The 19,316-nt window shown below is 43.6% G+C and overlaps 1 protein-coding gene across 8 annotated transcripts in view; it reads left to right on the top strand.

Annotated features, from left to right (window-relative positions):
• grip2b (glutamate receptor interacting protein 2b) overlaps positions 1–19,316 on the top strand; it is a 363,734-nt gene that overhangs the window by 229,078 nt on the left and 115,340 nt on the right. The gene's annotated exons all lie outside the window — the stretch shown is intronic.

Raw genomic sequence — 19,316 nt, 5'->3', positions numbered from 1 at the left:
TTACGCGCAACCCTAATCGTTTATTCTTAACGCGTTAATGAATGTTGTTTCCAATCACTGACATAATATGAGTGTTCTCTGTCACGTAAATATTGAGGTTGAGTTGGATGATATGACTATTGGGGGGCGGGTAATTGTTGGGGGCGGCCACGTTTTTCCATCTTGAATGAATGAATGAATACAAAAACATTAAACATCTGCCGTTAGAAGCGGAGCAATTTCTGCAAGTTTATTAGTAAGTCCGATTTTTAAAGTAAAAAACAATAGAGTTCTCAGGATTAGGTTGTTTTTAATGTTACTTTCTCCGTGGCAATGAATTCATTCTAAATAGGATGGTGGCTTTGAAGTGTAGCGCACATAGCTGAGATCTGGTATGGTCTCATACTGCCTCCTGTTGGTAAAAAGGTGTATATAACTATACTAATGCGACAATCCCAGCAGTGGACGAATTATGTGAAAATTCACGAAACAGCGACGATTTACCTTATGATGAAATTTGTTATACAAAGGGAGTAATCTCTGGCTCTCTCTCTTTACAAATGTAATAAAGGATCGAGCTACCCTACGCTTCTAAAACCGAATCCCCGGTGACCTGTGGTTCATTACAAAGCTTTTTAAATGCTAATTATGGTTAGCTCGCATACTGGTTGATGCATCTAAAATATCATTGTGTAATGCCGAGTGGTCGTGCATCAAATGTAAATGTCTGCATATTCATGGAATGCCTTCATTTTTCTGAAATGAAAATTTCTGAGAATACAGCTTTTTACGAAACCGCCATTGTTCACTGTAAATCCATTTTCAAAGGCATTGAAATCCATATTGCCGTTGAATTACTTACCTTACCTGTTATTTCAGTTAAGGTACTTCGGCCTGTTACTTCAGTTAACAAATGTGCCCTTTATAAGATGACATATCAAAACCGATTGTTACAGCTTTTCCAGTTTCATCCTGCCTATTGCTGTGATGTGCAACCCATCGTGGGTGAGCTATAGTCCAAACAGACCTCCACTTGTTTTACTTAAAATGTTCATCGCGTACTGTATTCACATCTGTAGCAGTTGGGATTGTCACCGCAAGACTGCAGTGTCGCTCCGTCACATAAACGACCAGTGTGCATGGCAGATTATACTAACGCCTTGCTGTTTCAGGTGCATATGAACATGGTTTAACAACATTTCCTTAAAAAAACAATTTAATGCTTTAAAATAATCTCAGATCAGATAAAATTTCATAATGACAGTAGCCTACCTTTCTTTATTTGGTCGGGTGCTGTAGACTTAATCGCAGTTTCTGGTTTTGAATAGGAAGTGAGGTTTTCACTTTAAATTGCCCCATCAAATGACATTTTAAAGCAGAGATCATAGGCTTTTCTCCCGGCCCCTCAAAGAGGAAAGCACAGGAAGCAGTCACTGCCCTGTCTCTCTACCCCATTGATTTTTACTGGCTTCCAGGTAAAAAGAGAGACGGACAAGTGATTAGTTCTGAAATGATTAGTAACACAATTAAGGAGGATCACAGTCCTTAACCCCTCCAATTGTCACATTTCAGTGAGCGAAATAACTCGGTTTCGATGCAGTCAATTCCAGGGCCTTTTGAAATCCATATTTACAACTGAATCACTCTACACTCCCAGAAAATGTTACAAAATGTGCTTAAGAAGGTACAACGCTTGTCACTGGGGTAGTATCCTATAGGCACATTATATTATATCCTTAGCCATGGGTTGAATAATTAATTCGTTTGTAACTTTTTTACTTGTAAAAGGTATGTATTAGTACCCAAAGAACACTATTGTACCTTTCAGGGTACATTTGGGAAATGTGTTCCCATTAAAAAGCTTTGCCTATTCAGAAACACTGTTTGTAACTGTCTCAGATTCCTGTAAATTCTCAGGTTCTCCTTGTGGGGAAAGATTTTTCTGTCCCACATCCTACCTGGAGCTGCTGGATGCCACATTTTTGCCACATGTACGCCTTTTTCTCATGAAAGCGATTGAAATCCCAGTTTAGCGTCTCCAGTTTTGGGTCAGTTACAGTCTCTGTGCATTTATATTCATGTATTCATGCTTCGCTGTCCCAAATAAAAAAAGAGATGTAAATGTCAGTGTGTTTTTTTCTACTAGATAAATAAAAGATGAATAAATGCTGGGCTCTGTGGGTCCACATTAAATGATATAAAGCTGAGCTCTGGGTTCAGTGTTAGCTTCAGTGCTAATTGAGCTTTCCTGTTTTTATATCTTAGCCTTGTTCAGGGGGTTAACGAGGTTCAGGCTGCAGCGCGTCTCGCGGTTCAGGTGTGTCACCTGCGCATCAGCTCCGGACCGCAGCTGTACCGCGCGGTTAGCCTGGGCGTCGGCTCCGGACCGCAGCTGTACCGCAGACGCCTCGCTGTGTGGGAGGCGTGGCCCGTCGCCGTTCCTGAAGCGCTACCCCAAGCAGCCCAGGGAGCGCCTGTCTCCCGGTCACACTGGCCGCCCCCTCTCTATTAACGCTCTGAAGAGTAGTTTGTGTGGAATTTTTTTCACACTTCTAAGTCAGTAAGTTCAGTGTTCTAGAACTGAAATGCTTTCTTTTACCAGTAGTGATTGTTACATCAGCATTAGAATGTTCAGTCAAGATAATCACATATTTGTGATTAGCACCATAATGGGTTAAAGAAGGATAAAATGAAGTGCACAATAAAATAAGGTGAAACAAATGAGGACAGAGCTGAACTAACCGTGTTTTATTGCTATGAATCAGTCGTCAGAACCCTGCCTTCTCTAAAAACTACATGTGAACTCAGATACCCAGAACCCTCTGCACCTTCAAAGATTATAATGCACATCTGACACGACATGGCTTAATTTAATGTTTCTGGCACTTACACTAAACAAACAGGGCCTGATTTATTAAGACCTTTAGCATGTGCTTTTAGCACATGAGGCAAATCCAATGACGTAGCTAATTATTAGTCATGGTATTTGATTGCACCAGTCACTCGATGGTGCTGTTTTGCGTGCACTAGAAGGCCTTGAACATGCTAAAGGCCTTAGAAAATCAGTCCCACAATATGTTATTCCTGATCTGAGAAACACTTTTTGAATAATCCTTGGTGAAGCTGCTGATACAATTTTTTTAACGGTTTAAATGCTTTTGGTGCAGAATATGCATGTTGTCATTGTGTTTCAGGTATTTTATGAGCTGAGCTATGATTAGACACGTTTAAATTTGTCCGTTTCTCCCGTTAGGATTTTCCATGCATTAAAGGAAAAGGTCTAAATGGTTTTTGCAAGTCAGTAGTTCCTTTGGGTGAAAGAGAGAAAGCATCTCTGTAGCAGCAGAGCAGGCAGCGTTGCGTTTCCGCGGGTCAACTCTTTTGTGTACCTCAAGCGTGAGGAGATTGTGCCTTTGCACACAAAGCTCTCTCGCTGGTGGGGAAGATTCCAGGTTCGCCAACACGACGCGTTTATCCGGAGCGAGCTCGCCGAAAGCGCGCGGTCGCATTCGCACGGAGAGCGCGCTCTTACGGCCAGCAGGCGTGCGCCAGGTTCAGCAGCGGCGCGCCCGATGCCTTCTGCCCTCCGGTGAATCCGGACAGCACGGGCTTACGCACTGCGCTCAGCAGGGTTTCGCTGCTGTAGATCAAGGGCGGTTTTTTGTTCCTCTGATTGTACTGATAGCGCTCCGCTCTAGCATCTGTCCTCCTGCCTTTCAGAAGTTTACAGCTGGGGTGATGTTGTTGTTTTATGATTCCTACATTTTATGAGAAATGGGAAAATATATTTTGTCTGAATGGAGCAAAATCCCTGTGCCTTAGCTTTATATCTGAATCTGTCAGGGGGTATTTCAAGATGCTGGGAGATGGATGGCCTCTTATAGACCCTGTGCTATCAAACGCATCACTTTTAGTAGTTATACATAAAAGCAAAAAAGACAGATACTGTGTTAAATTGTATTTTTTGTATGGTTAACTCCTCTTGGAGTTACAGATTGATTATGTGCAGAACTTGTCACTGGTGCCCTTTTCACATTCTCCCACTGCAGACGGACCGCTTCTCCGTACCTCTCTGAAATCCAAGTGGGAAACATGCCTGCACAAGCAAAACTTGTGATGTCACAAATATGTCAAACCTACCATGGTCCACTATGCAAAGATATGCTAATTACAGTAGAGCGATGTGGGAAACTGAAACGTTAGCACACAGAAAGCAGTTTTAGGATGCGGTCCCGAGGTAGCAACGTCGTTCCACTCGTTACCGAAGGAGCCCTTTCTAAAACAAAAATGTGTGGAATACCTGACAGCATAGAGGGAACCCGTGTTTGTAGCGCACATTTTACAGATGACTGCTTCCAAAACCTTATGCTGAAATCAATTGATTTCATGAAGAAATTGGTTGTGAGTCCGGATGCCATGCGGCTACTTGCTGCCAATTAGCACATTCATAGATTCTGGCATTCTCAATGAGGGTAAAGGTGTAGACATGCTACTGAGCCATTTTCAGTAGCTTATTTGGCTTTTTTTGGTGGAAAAATCATATTAAACAAAATATTTTCAATGTAGAATATTTTTAAGGTTTTAAAATACACCTGGAGGAATACTGTCAGCCTTTTTTTTGTTTAGTTGAGTTTTTCCATCTTGAAAGCAACAAAATATCTTATACTGCCCGTTGCTTACCGAGTCAATGTTGCTTTCAAGAGCGGCATGCTGATTTACATTTTAACCAATGCTTCCAATCTGCTGGCAGCCAATCAGAAGCTGCAGAAATGGCAAGCCATGTCTGCTCCTATGGATGTGAATTATATACTTTTCATCAAAAAAAAATATACCATTTTCCTCTTCATACATTTGAAAAAAGTAAGAGTTTATATTTTGGCTTAGTAAACACAGAGGAAATAATTGCACCCAAAAGCAATAAAACACAGTTTTAGGGTCCAAAGTATACCATGTCTGGTTCAAAACTATTCCAGTAAACAAAACTGAATGCTACTTATTCACTTGTCTCAAAATATGTCTCACAACTCATTTCAAGTTTCTTTAGCTGGATATTCACGCAGCTTATCTTCTGAAGTACTGGGGAAGCAAATAAAAAAAATAAAGCTGAGCTGCGTAGTCTGAATCTGTCCTTGGTTACACTCTGTCCTTGGTTACAATCTGTCCTTGGTTACACTCTGTCCTTGGTTACACTCTGTCCTTGGTTACACTCTGTCCTTGGTTACACTCAGCAGTTAAGTTTTGTTCATGTTTATCGGAGGAGTCGTCACTGTTTTGAACAATGCTTTTTACGTTGGGACTTGTGAAGCTGTAGTGAAGTGTGTGCCTATGTGTGTGCCCATGTCTGTGCGAGTGAATGTGTGTGAGCGCTTGTGTGTGTGTGTGTGCGCTTGTCTGTGTGCCCGTGTGTGCGCTTGTCTGTGTGTGCCTGTGTGTGCGCGCATGTCTGTGTGCTCGTGTGTGTGTGCCCATGTCTGTGCGAGTGAATGTGTGTGTGTGCTTGTCTGTGTGTGCGCTTGTGTGTGCGCTTGTCTGTGTGTGTGCGTGTCTGTGTGCTCCTGTGTGTATGCTTGTCTGTGTGAGTGAATGTGTGTGAGCGATTGTCTGTGTGCCCGTGTGTGTGTGCCCATGTCTGTGTGCCCGTGTGTGTGAGCGCTTGTGTGTGTGTGTGCACCAGTGTGTGTGTGTGCATGTGCCTGTGTGTGTGTCTGCGCCAGTGTGCATGTGCATGTGTGTGTGCCCGTATGTGTGTGCGCATGTGTCTCCGTGTGTGTGTGTGCGCGCCCGTGTGTGTGTGTGTGTGTATGCCCGTGTGTGTGTGTGTGTGTGTATGCTTGTGTGAGTGTGTGTGTATGCCCGTGTGTGTGTGTGTGTACCCATGTGTGTGTAACATTGCACACCATGAGCCTGAAAACCCTTGTGTGGCCCTTTTGCAGCTGCTGGAGAAAGTGAGAGGGGTTAGAGGTGCGGCTGGGCCTGGTGCAAACTTCACTCTCCCTGGTCAGTCCTGTCTCAGAGCGCTCTCCCTACAGATAAACCTGATTAATATCATGCTGTTCGTGTTTCAGACTGCTGTCTGTGGTTGATCCTGTTTCAGACTGCTCTCTGTGGTTGATCCTGTTTCAGACCGCTCTCTGTGGTTGATCCTGTTTCAGACCGCTCTCTGTGGCTGATCCTGTTTCAGACCACTCTTCGCGGCTGATCCTGTTTCAGACTGCTCTCTGTGGTTGATCCTGTTTCAAACCGCTCTCTGTGGTTGATCCTGTTTCAAACCGCCCTCTGTGGCTGATCCTGTTTCAGACTCCCCTCTGTGGCTGATCCTGTTTAAGACTGCTCTCTGTGGTTGATCCTGTTTCAGACTGCTCTCTGTGGCTGATCCTGTTTAAGACTGCTCTCTGTGGTTGATCCTGTTTCAAACCGCTCTCTGTGGTTGATCCTGTTTCAAACCGCTCTCTGTGGTTGATCCTGTTGGTTGATCCTGTTTCAGACTGCTCTCCGTGGTTGATCCTGTTTCAGGCCTCTCTCTGTGGTTGATCCTGTTTCAAACCGCCCTCTGTGGCTGATCCTGTTTCAGACTGCCCTCTGTGGCTGATCCTGTTTTAGACTGCTCTCTGTGGTTGATCCTGTTTCAGACTGCTCTCTGAGGCTGTTCCTGTTTAAGACTGCTCTCTGTGATTGATCCTGTTTCAGACTGCTCTCTGTGGTTGATCCTGTTGGTTGATCCTGTTTCAGACCGCTCTCTGTGGTTGATCCTGTTTCAGGCCTCTCTCTGTGGTTGATCCTGTTGGTTGATCCTGTTTCAGACTGCTCTCTGTGGTTGATCCTGTTTCAGACCACTCTCTGTGATTGATCCTGTTTCAAGATGCCCTCTGTGGTTGATCCTGTTTCAGGATGCTCTCTGTGGTTGATCCTGTTTCAGGATGCTGTCTGTGGTTGATCCTGTTTCAGAGCGCTCTCTGTGGTTGATCCTGTTTCAGAAGACTCATTCCCCATACATAGTCCCAGCCGACAGTGCCTCCTCCTGTCTGAGGATGCTGGATGCTGGGATTGAAAGGAAGAGAGTCTAAGGACATACTTTGAAGTGCTCCCTTGTGCCGCTGGCCAAACAAGCTGCAGCTAGCGAAAGGCAGAAACAGCAGGAGAGTCTAACGAGCCACACAACGTCCACTCAGGCCCAACACAGCCTAACACAGCCCAATACAGCCCAACACAGCCTAACACAGCCCAACACATCCCAATACAGCCTAACACAGCCCAACACAGCCTAACACCAGCCTCCTTCAGGACTTCAGGGACAGGACAGCTGTGCTTATACATGAGATAAGTCCAGAGGATTTCTGTTAAGGTTGAGTTTTAGCTGATGATACTCTAATGGGTGAGCCTGCAGTGCTGCCCAGGGCTCTGCAGTGGAAATGAGTTTGGGCGAGCTGAGGAGTATTAGTCATGTTTTAGGTCTCATCATTTTTTTAAGAATTCAAAATGGAATTGGGAAAATGTCCAGGGTTAATTCTACTATAACAGTGTTAATTCAGCTCTTAACAGATTCCAGAGTTGGACCAAATGTCATTGGTTAAGAGCTAAATTAAAACTGTTAAGAGTTGAAGTAACACTGGGCATGTTACTGCGTGACCCGTTGCACTAGGAAAATGGCCTGATGGATAGCATGTCCTTTCTGACACGAGACCGTTCCATCTCTTTCCACTGCTAGGGCAGAAAGCTGACTGTGGAGAAGTGGTTCCCAGCCAAGGGGCATTCACCGTGCAGAATCAGACAGCTCAACCGTTCAGAAGAGCACAACCAAATAAGTACCGGTCCTAGAAGCTGTCAGAGTTCAAACACCACAACCCCTTTATTGAAGAGGAGAGAGATTCGGAATCAGAGTCTCTCAACAGATTAGCCCTCTCCATTCTTCAAATAAATTTTGCCGATGTTGGCTTCAGGATATTTTGTAAACAGCCCCATTTCATCAGAGCCTCCTCCACGAATCAACAGGCTGTCATTCTCAGCCAGAGACCGCAGGATCAGGGCACGCTTCGCTTTCCTATTCTGCCTGATAAATGGAAACAGACGCTGGTAAAAGGGGGGAAATGTTGAATGTTTGAGTTTATGTGCTTCAGTGTAGCATGCTACTTTAACCTATGCTCATAAACAGCTTCAGCACTGAACAGGCTTGAGCAGATGTCAGCCGGAGTCCAAGGGGAAAAATGCACAAATATATGCTAATATCCTTTTTCGGAAAACTAGTATGGATGTGTCAATGCAGCCGAATTAGAACGACTAATGTTCTGCTAACAGAATCACTGCGGTAATATCTTAAGTTCTGTCATTGTCAATTAATGACAGTATATGTTCACATTTTATGATTATTATTATTAAGTATGTACAGTTTTACTTACCCATTCTTTATATAGTGATGTGCAGATTAAGAATAAGGGATTTTATTTTTACATTTGAGTTAATTGAAATATCATACACATCTTTTGAAAGTGTAGCCTTTTTTCTGTTCAAAATTCTGGCTTTTGCCCCTAAATGTGATTTGAACACATAAAAAATTATACTGATGTTTAATGCTTGCCTCAAAATGCTCAAAACGCATTGCAATTCAAAGTCTAAAAATATTTTTGCACATTGTCAGTACCACACCTAAGTAATTAGGATCTTTTTGTACTTTTGTTTGTTCATTACATTTTTTTTCTGCTTGAATGTCTGGCTTTACTTGCAGCAGATGCAGCGAAAAATGCATTCTGTACACACATTTCCAGTTTCACAAATTTGAAACTTTCTACTCTACTCCCCCCGCAGCAGTTCAGCCACCCTGCTTGTTGTCGTCCGTGTAGAAAAATAGCGCGCTGATTAGCATCTGCTAGGGGACAGAGAGCCGGCGGAGGGGGAAGAAAGAGGACCCGTGGCCCTGTCATCGCTCCCCATCTGTGGGAGGATGCTCCTCCTGCTCCCCCGCATTCTGTGTAATTAGCACGTTAGCGCGTTAGCACGCAGCTGCCAAACGCATAAATCACCCACTGGGCGATAATAGGTTTAATCTGCCTGTAATTGGCATTGAAACGGTATGCTGTGGGCCCGGAGGTCAGAACGAACACCGTGAATCAGCCGCGCTTTTGGGTGCGATGCAGTTAGATACATCACAGCCTTTGTGTGAAGCATTCATAGGTCATGATGTAGTCATTATACACATTTCACACTACAAAGTTACTTAAATGAGTAGAATTCAGTGCATTTATGAAAGACACCATGTTGGTATTTTACATTTAAATACCGCCTGTTTGCTACAAAATACACTTAGCATCGCAGCTCTGAATGCCTGTCTATGAAAACTTATAGAAGCATCTTGTGTCTATTAAAATGCAATAGCCCTCTGCTGTGCACAGCTTGCTTATAGATCTCAGTGGTCACTATGCATGAATCATGAACAGATTTTCATGATGATTATCCTGGCAATAAACCTTATTTTAGCCGAGGGACGTACAACTCTAAATCCTGGAGAGCTATAGTGTCTGTTTGGTGTCTGTCCGTGTTGAAGTCATGGATTGGTTAAGCAGTCCACAGACCTTGTTTTGAAGGTATAAACTGGTAGCTCATTTAAGGGAACCACAACATCCAGCAGAACCTGTGACCCACCAGGAACAGATCCCCGGACTTAAAGGAAAGTGTTCATGTTCTTTTTAAAACTTGAGCCACTTGTTTGAGCCCTTTTATACTGCCACTCACTGTCACTATGGCTTTGGATCTACCTCTGGTTGCTGCCTTGTGGTGATACTAAACTGATTTGATTTATAGTCAGAAGACACTGAAACTGAACTAAACCAATCAGGAGCATCCTAATATGAATGAAGTTAATTATTCCGATAAATCGCCCACAGATTCCACTTTATTGAAGTTTGATTGAACTGAGTATTGACACAAGCCCTAATCAAGCCCTTTCTGTGTTTGCTACATTCCGTCATTGATGCTCAGCAAAGTTAAAGAGGTAGGTTATTCTGTATAAGGTTAAACAGGAGGGTTATTCTGTATAAGGTTAAACAGGAGGGTTATTCTGTATAAGGTTAAACAGGAGGGTTATTCTGTATAACGTTAAACAGGAGGGTTATTCTGTATAAGGTTAAACAGGAGGGTTATTCTGTATAAGGTTAAACAGGAGGGTTATTCTGTATAACGTTAAACAGGAGGGTTATTCTGTATAAGGTTAAACAGGAGGGTTATTCTGTATAAGGTTAAACAGGACGGTTATTCTGTGTATTATTCTGAGAGAAGTAAAAGAGTAGCCTACAGGTTAGGTTACCACCTGTATGCATGCCTCCATTGGCCACACTGGAGTGCTGGAAATGTTGCTCACGCTCGTCACACGGTCACGTTGTAAAAGTTTCACGAGCCGTGTAATGCTATATACTGTTCGCTTGTCACACAGGAGCAATGTAAATGCATCACAAACAGGCACTTCCTGTGACTCATGTTATGTGTCCTTGTGTTTTCTGAAAGATTAGATCAAACAAAATCCCAACATCATCAGCGTTCATTTTGTGTGGCTATTATATTAAATGATTTGGTTGCGTGTTTGAGGGCCATACTTGATTGGGGAAATGCTCTGAATGAGACTCAATGAGACATGTAAAAGGCACAAAGACAGGCAGTTCTAGGCAGCTCTTCAGATATAGCGCTCCTGTACAGACAGATGATTACTCTAAAGAGGGCAATTACACTTTTTTGTATAATTGAATGCTGGGCTGGAGTGAGGGGCCAGAGCTTTTGTTTTACATGAAGAATGGAAATCATTTTGGTTTTGTCTGCACATCTCTCGCTTAAAATACGGAACAAAAAAGAAAGCACATAAACGCCGACTGCCGTGAACAGTTTATTTATCTCTGAAGAATGGATCATCAAGTAATGTGAAATACCGAACGTGAAAACGTTCTTTTAAAATTACAGCCTGCGTTTCCGTTTGCGGTCTGTGTCTTTCTTAAAGCTTCGGGTGCTCATTGCTGCAGCTCCACTGCGGTGCTGGCCTTCCTGTGCCGGGTCCTGTGTGAAGGCAATGACCCACGGGGTATTGGGGTTTAAAAGACGATGAACGTGTGGTAAAACTAACACTATTTGAAAGTTGGGAAATACGAAAACCACATATATGCTGTTCTTATAAAATCAGAGGTGCAATTTAGAAACATTTGCTTTCCTGTTTTAAAGGTTCTTTTGGTCATTTTGGTCATTCTGAGCTAATATTCCATAATTATGGGTATTCAAGGATATCAGGAAACATGTATGTATATGTATGTATGTACTTATGTATGTGTATATGCACACATCTACGTACGTAAAATCCAATATCGGAACCCTTGATTGGCTGTGTAACCTAAACAACACAGGTAATGAGCTATATTGAATGCCCAAAATTTTTTAACAGGTAATGAATTTTTCCCCCGAAAAGATAGGTGTCAAACTTATTGGCACGGTTTTCAGTACTTTGTACACTCTCCTTTCATAAGGATAACACTACTGAGTGTTTTATGAGATTAGTGAACATATTGGGGGAATCTAAGACCATTCCTTCATTCGGAATCTTCCAAGATCCTTTGGTCTGCACTTGTGAACTTCAATTCAAAATGCGAGTATTTGAGCAGTTGGTCTGGAAACTGAGATAGCCATTGCAAACATGTAATTTTGTTGTTAGTTAACCATTACTTGGCTGATTTTCAGTTACACCTTGGATTATTGTCTTGTGGAACGATCCAAATTTAGATTCTTGTGGGGGAGGAGCTAGGCTTTTGTCTAAAATATGTTGGTCCTTGCTGGAATTCACGATTCACTTGACCTTAGCAAGAGCAATGGGAAGAGTAGATGAAAAACAGCCCTGTAACATCACGGATCAAGCACAATATTTCACCCAAGGTATGACATCCTTTTCAACATAAGCGTCTTTCTTCTGATGCCAGACCTTCTACTAGGCTGCCTAGTTTATTGTTCGTCCTAATCAAAAGGGTGAATAATTTTAGAGGCCATACATATGTACAGTATGTATGTATGCATGTACTGTGAGTGTGTGTGTTCGCATGTATGTATGCATGCATATATGTATGTATGTTCATGTGTTTGTGTGCATATATGTATGCATATATGTATATGTGTGTATAGTATGTATGTTTGTGTGTGTATGTATGTATGTGTGTATGTATGTATGCAGTACATATGTATTTATTTATTTATTTATTAATTAAGTAATTAATTAATTAATTAATTTATTAACTGAAATAAATAACTCTAAGTGACTTCGGTCGCTGTTATGTAGAACTCCACCACTCAACCAGTACCATTCCTCTTCACAGTGCTAATTTATTCAGCTTGCTGCTGTTCCTTCTCACGGGAGATTAATTACCGCTTTATTAGCAGGAATCCTGGGGAGGCACTGAACAGGGGGTGGGGGCTTGGCTGAGCTCTGTTTGGCAGTCTTTTGGAGTCCGTTCCCTGGTGAATACTCCCTCAACAGGGAGTGCCTCTCATTTTTACATAACTTTCTGATGCTGTTTTCTCTCAGGGCCACCTCTACAGTTAGGGACTGAAGCAGTGGGCTTATCTTAAGCAAGTTTATGGCACAGGTGCAGCACACTTATCTGTTACTGTGTCCTTATAATGCTACATGGTCCCTAATAAACTAGAAACTAGGTTTCTCAAGGCCAAAGGGCCCACTAGTCCATGTACTCTCCCTCAGCTTTGTCATGCTAATAAATGTACGGCTTCTCTCCAGAGGCTGCACTGCAAACTGTTTATTGAAAGGGTCCATTCTGCAGCCTATTAATGTGCTCAAATTATATTCTTTTGGGTTTTTTGTCTGGGCACACCTACAGTTCGGGCGGTGTAGTTCTATATATTGTGAATTAAATTTATTTATTAATTAAAATAGCTTTCCTATTTTTCTCATCTTTTTCCCTGCATTTTGGAGTCCCTGCTTGTGCATCTCAAGTTATGCCCCCCCCCCCCCCCCCACCCCGTACAGCGGGAGGCCTGTGGTTATCCAGCAGTCCCTTGATTATTTTACATCCTGCAGTCCAAACAGCACAAGGGGGGTTGTTTCAAAAGCCAAGATCAAAGCAGGAGTTAGCTGGAAAACCTTCTGGAGATTTCAGCTAAAATCAATTGGAGAAAACAGTTGTAAAGTTTTGAAAACATATGTATAAGAGTTAGCTACTTCTTGAAACACACTTGGTGAAATACAGCCCCATTTGCTACTGCTGGCATCCTGTGTGCATGTTGCTGGGAACTCGTGTACTGATAGCTGTAGGGACTTTTACTGACTTTAGCCCCTCCCACATCTGGCATGATGCGACCAATGATATCCTGCCATATCCTGGGACAATGATATCTTGAGACATTTCTTTATATGAATGCTGTTTTTTTATTTATTTTTTTCAGATTCAGATTCATTGCAGTATGGCTTAAAGCACTTTTTACAAATTGTAGAGGACTGCTCTGGAATAGTAATAATAATAATTATCTTGAAGTAAAGCTACATGATAGAGGAGGTGATGTTGGTCTGTTTCAGGATGTGGTGTTGGGCTTTTAGGAAGTGGTGTTGGACTGTTTTAGGAGTTGGTGTCGGTCTGTTTTAGGTGTTGCTGGTCTGTTTTAGAAGGTGTTGCTGGTCTGTTTTAGAAGGTGTTGTTGGTCTGTTTTCAGAGGTGGTGTTGGTCTTTTAGGAGGTGGTGTTGGTCTGTTCTAGGAGGTGTTGTTGGTCCGGCTTAGGAGATGGTGTTGGTTTGTTTTCAGAGGTGGTCTTGGTCTTTAAGGAGGTGGTTGGTCTGGTTTAGAAGGTGATGTTGGTCTGTTTTTAGGAGGTGGTGCTGGTCTGTTTTAGGAGATGGTGTTGGTCCATTTAAGAGGTGTTATTGGTCTGGTTTGGGAGGTGGTGTTGGTCTCTGTTTTTAGGAGGTGGTGTTGGTCTGGTTTGGGAGGTGGTGTTGGTCTGGTTTAGGAGGAGTTTAACAGGAGGGGAGACCTTGGGGGACCCCAGCCGGAACTGCTGGAGGCTTTGGGAAGCAGTTTCCCCATTTGACTGTTTTCGGCCAGATGTTCTTTGAAAAGTTCCCAGAATTTTCAGTGAACAAAGGAGATGACCGTGGTTGACTGTATCAGCGGCAAGTGTGAAGTCAATGAACGTGGCATCATGTTTAATGCTTATATTTTGGCTTTTCCAGGAGGTGTGCTTATCTGGAGTGGTTCACATAAAATAAATATAGTAACCTAGTAATTAAACATAGCAATTAGGTCTATATGCAGTTTAGATTAAAATACTCAAACTAAACTAGACTTCCTTTAGTTTACAAACTGTCTTGATATCTTGCCAGAGGGAGACTTCTTCAAGTGCTATAAATTCACATGACAATTTTAACAGACAGGAATTAGCAGTTTGCTATGGCTTTAAGGGACTAGTATCAATGGGGAAGAAGCAGGTGATCGGATTGGCTATAATGAAGCTGCCCCCACCACCTCCATAGTCGGGAGGTTATTCTCTAGTCATTATCTTTTCAAACACCCACACAGGTGCACTGAAGTCTCCAGACACTAAATAATGGAAATGGACTTGGACACACAATTCGCCTTTTTGTCTTAACTGTGAAAATAGGGTCCTGTAATGTTTTACGGTCCAGGATCAGTATTAGCAGTAGCTGTTTATGGACTGCCTACTTTCATGTTGATTCCTCTTGCAGGAAATGTATAGGATTGGGTTTTTAAAAAAAAATGTATGCCCATTAAATGATAGCCTCGTCAAATGCTCTCATTAAAATGGCTCTCGTTATTTTTGTCAGACTCCTGCGGAAAAACCGCTGTCTATTTTGAGATTTTTTTTTTTTGTTTAACTGATTGATAGCGGAGACGCATTTAAAAGATTTAGGGTTCTGAGTAAGTAAGTTCACAGTGGCCCTTTACTGCCTGTCAGTGAGCTCCTATTTTTTAGCCGGCAGGTCTCACACAACCCCTGTGTCCTTAGACAGGGGAACTGTCCTCAGCAGGAGACAGAAGGATCCCTCGGTTAGGGAACTGTTAGCCAGGTGGGGGCCTTTGTCAGAGACTACACAGTAAGAGCAGTCCTTTGGGCAGGAGAGTTGACCTGTTGTATGTTGCTTGCTGGCCGGTGGATACGGTTATTTGATGTGCCAGGTGCTTTGGGGTTATGAGGTATGTGTAAAAAGAAAAATAGCCTGAGAGAGATTTGAAGTGTTTTCTGTGTTTGCTGTGATGTTAGACTGCAGGTTCTGATCCGACAGAGCCGTGCAGAACACGGATCAGAGGACGGGGTCGAGAGCCCCCCCCCCCTAAGGGAAGGGCATTCACACAGACCTGCCGAGGACTCTGGACCTGGGACAAACGTATTTCAAAAGGCTTCAACTCTTTAAATGCTGGTGAAAAACATTCCCTGAAAATATCCTAGGAGCTTTATACGAAATGTCTCACTGACAAAAATGCACAGTCATGTAAAAGAAGGAATTTTGTTCTGATTATTTGTGAATCCACATTTTGTTTATGGTTGTAAGTAATGGGCAGTAGTCTAAACAGTTAAAGGATTTCAAATGACTCAGGTCTACTAGGAATCCTCAGTCCAGTGTACAAGTCCTTCTGTGTGGTGCAGATGAACGCTAAGCTAGGAGAGACGATCTGACGTTATGTAACAGTGCTCATTTGCCGGCTGCGCACACATCAGGCCGCTGAATATGGTCGAGTTGGTCTGACACATCTGTGAATCGTGAAAGCAGAAAGGCAGTGAGACAGGAGAAGATTATCGTCATTTTCATAACGTTCCTTCCCGAAGGGAGTTGTACACATCAGTAAAAAACGGGAAAAGGAGGAATAGAGTTTACAAGAGAGATGAAAGGAAAGAGAGGCATTAGCAGTGCTCTAAATGAAGGTTGCCTCTTCAGGGTGCACGGAGTGGAATGTTCTCCAAAGGGAGAAACAGGGCAAACTGCGAATGCAATCCCAGGCGTACTTTAGACAGACACCTCAGGCACATTTCCATAGACATAATTACTCTTAAACTGAAGAGCTTTCACTTTTCTGTGCACGTGTGTGTGTGTGTGTCTGTGTGTGTGCATGCACGTGTGCGTTCACACTCACGAGCATGTGTGGATGCTTGTGCATGTGTGTGTATATATTTGTAATTTGTGATATTTTAATTTGTACTATTTGTATATTTGTAATGGATGGAAACCCAGACGACGTCCAGCTGACAGATTTAGCTCATGTGTTGCTCTCTCGAAAGAGTGCAATGTCAACATTTTGCGGAAAGAAAATGTGTCAGTATTTTACCCTGCGTGAAAATGCTGGGTCTGTAAAATAAGGCTGGGATTCTGCAGCGGCAGAATTGAAGCTTTTCCCGTGTGTTCATAATCGTGGGTAATCCTGCTGTTTTTGAATATTCCTGCGTCAGGTGAATGTTTATTCTGTAGGCAAAATGAAGGAGCAAACAAAAAAGTCAACATCCTTTTTATCATGAGTGCTGTTTTCTGGCCCCATTGTGTCAAGTCTTTTTGTAGTAGAGGCGAGGACCTCCCTTAATTTGGGAAGAAATGTCTTGTATAAAGCAATTTGCATTTCAAGTGCACTTCTCAGAGTTTGAAACTTCAGGAGCCTGCTGGTTCGCTAATGGCTGTTCCCCATCCAAGAGAGGCCATTAAATCGCAAGAACAGCGAGAATAACCGTCTGAGTGCAAACAGCGGGGTTAGCAATGCAGATTGTCTTTCAGCTCCCAGAGCCCATACGTCTGCCTGTTTCAGCGAAGCGTTCTGGCGGTTTGAAAATAATTAATCAAACATTAAAATGAGCTTATCGATGGTTTTTTAAAATTTATTTTATTTAACCTGTATTCGATTTATTTGACCTTTGTTTAACCAGGGTAGTCACATTGAGATTGGCATTTCTTCTGCAAGTGAGGCCTGGATATCAATCTTAAAATTATATCAATATATAAATCTTATATTATGTCTGAATAAAATGATAACTAAAATGTGTGCTCGCAGGATTCGTTTGGACATCGGAACATTGCTATTACAATGAGGATGACAGGCCATTCAGCCCATCCAGGCTCATCATTTATCTATGGGCGAGGGTATCCAGCCCAGTGTCAGGCTTGGACCTGAACATTTCCACACTTTCTGCCTGTCCGGTACCGGTAATGTTTGTGTGGGATTTGCAATGGACCAGTTAACACATATAGGCCTCTGCTCTGCAGCACTGTTCAAAAGAGGTCTGTTTTGATTTATCATCACAGGAGTTTAACTTAGTTTTACAGGTTTTTTTTATATGCCTTTCATTTCAATTCATGGAGGTTTGTGGGTAAGTTCCATGTTGGCCAGTGTTTTTGGTTCTGACTTCTGTGATGTAGTGCATCCAGTTAAGCTGTATATTTGCATCTGATATAAATTATTAGGGTTTGTCTATAGGTAGGTGTGCAGAGCTATATAGGCTTGCTTGTTTTTGATGTTTGTCTGGGGCATACTTACAATTTGATACTACAGTGTGATGTGATAACCCATTATCTGTATGGCAAAGGTGAGAGCTTTAATTGCTTTGAGTGTTTTTAATTTTTTTATGAGGCTGGAGGCAGATTCTTCGCCATCACTTCAAAGAGCTTTTGTTAATGGTCTGAGTCCGATTTAATTGGCACATTTTATGAAAAATCATACGCAGTGCGAAATAAAAAAATAAAAAACCTCTGAAATGAGTCATTTCCGTGCCTTGGCGAGATGTGTCTGTCAGCCTTCGCGGCATAAGCTGGTGGAGTCGTGAGAAACGGTGAGGAGCCGTGCGCTAGATTAGAGCCACGGGCGCTCTCGCACGGTGACACACACCTCCCGACGCCAGGACCTGCAGCCTCTGAACGCTACCCTTCCCTTACCGCTCTGCAGAAAAACCCACTACCCTTCCCTTACCGCTCTGCAGAAAAACCCGCTACCCTTCCCTTACCGCTCAGCTCAAAACCCGCTGCCCTTCCCTTACCGCTCTGCAGAAAAACCCGCTAACCTTCCCTTACCGCTCTGCAGAAAAACTCGCTAACCTTCCCTTACCGGTCTGCAGAAAAACCCGCTACCCTTCCCTTACCGCTCAGCAGAAAAACCCGCTACCCTGCCCTTACCGCTCAGCTCAAAACCCACTACCTTTCCCTTACCGCTCAGCAGAAAAACCCGCTACCTTTCCCTTATCGCTCAGCAGAAATCCCACTACCCTTCCCTTACCGCTCTGCAGAAAAACCCGCTACCCTGCCCTTACCGCTCAGCTCAAAACCCACTACCCTTCCCTCACCGCTCTGCAGAAAAACCCGCTACCCTTCCCTTACCGCTCTGCAGAAAAACCCACTACCCTTCCCTTACCGCTCTGCAGAAAAACCCGCTAACCTTCCCTTACTGCTCAGCTCAAAACCCACTACCCTTCCCTTACCGCTCTACAGAAAAACCCGCTACCCTCCCTTACCGCTCAGCAGAAAAACCCACTACCCTTCCCTTACTGCTCAGCTCAAAACCCACTACCCTTCCCTTACCGCTCTGCAGGAAAACCTGCTACCCTTCCCTTACCGCTCAGCTCAAAACCCACTACCCGTCCCTTATCGCTCAGCAGAAAACCTGCTACCCGTCCCTTATCGCTCAGCGGAAAACCTGCTACCCTTCCCTTACCGCTCAGCAAGAAAACCCTGCTACCCTTCCCTTACCGCTCAGCTTAAAAACCCGCTACCCCTCCCTTACCATTCAGCAGAAAAACCCGCTACCCTGCCCTTCCCACTGAACAGAAAAACCCGCTACCCTTCCCTTACCGCTCAGCAGAAAAAACGACTACCCTTCCCTTATCGCTCTGCAGAAAAACCCGCTACCCTTCCCTTACCGCTCTGCAGAAAAACCCGCTACCCTTCCCTTACCGCTCTGCAGAAAAACCCGCTACCCTTCCCTTACCGCTCAGCAGAAAAACCCGCTACCCTTCCCTTACCCCTCTGCAGAGAAACCCGCTACCCTTCCCTTACCGCTCTGCAGAGAAACCCGCTACCCTTCCCTTACCACTCAGCAGAAAAACCCGCTACCCTTCCCTTACCGCTCTGCAGAGAAACCCGCTACCCTTCCCTTACCGCTCAGCAGAGAAACCCGCTACCCTTCCCTTACCACTCAGAAGAGAAACCCACTACCCTCCCTTACCGCTCAGCTCATAACCCACTACCCTTCCCTTATCGCTCAGCAGAGAAACTCACTACCCTGCCCTTACCGCTCTGCAGAAAAACCTGCTAACCTTCCCTTACCGCTCAGCAGAAAAACCTGCTACCCCTCCCTTACCGCTCAGCAGACAAACGGGGCTTAAC

The sequence above is a fragment of the Anguilla anguilla genome, chromosome 13 (genome assembly GCF_013347855.1).
Source record: "Anguilla anguilla isolate fAngAng1 chromosome 13, fAngAng1.pri, whole genome shotgun sequence".
NCBI classification, from domain to species: Eukaryota; Metazoa; Chordata; class Actinopteri; order Anguilliformes; family Anguillidae; genus Anguilla; species Anguilla anguilla.
This window is presented reverse-complemented; position numbering and strand designations above follow the sequence as displayed.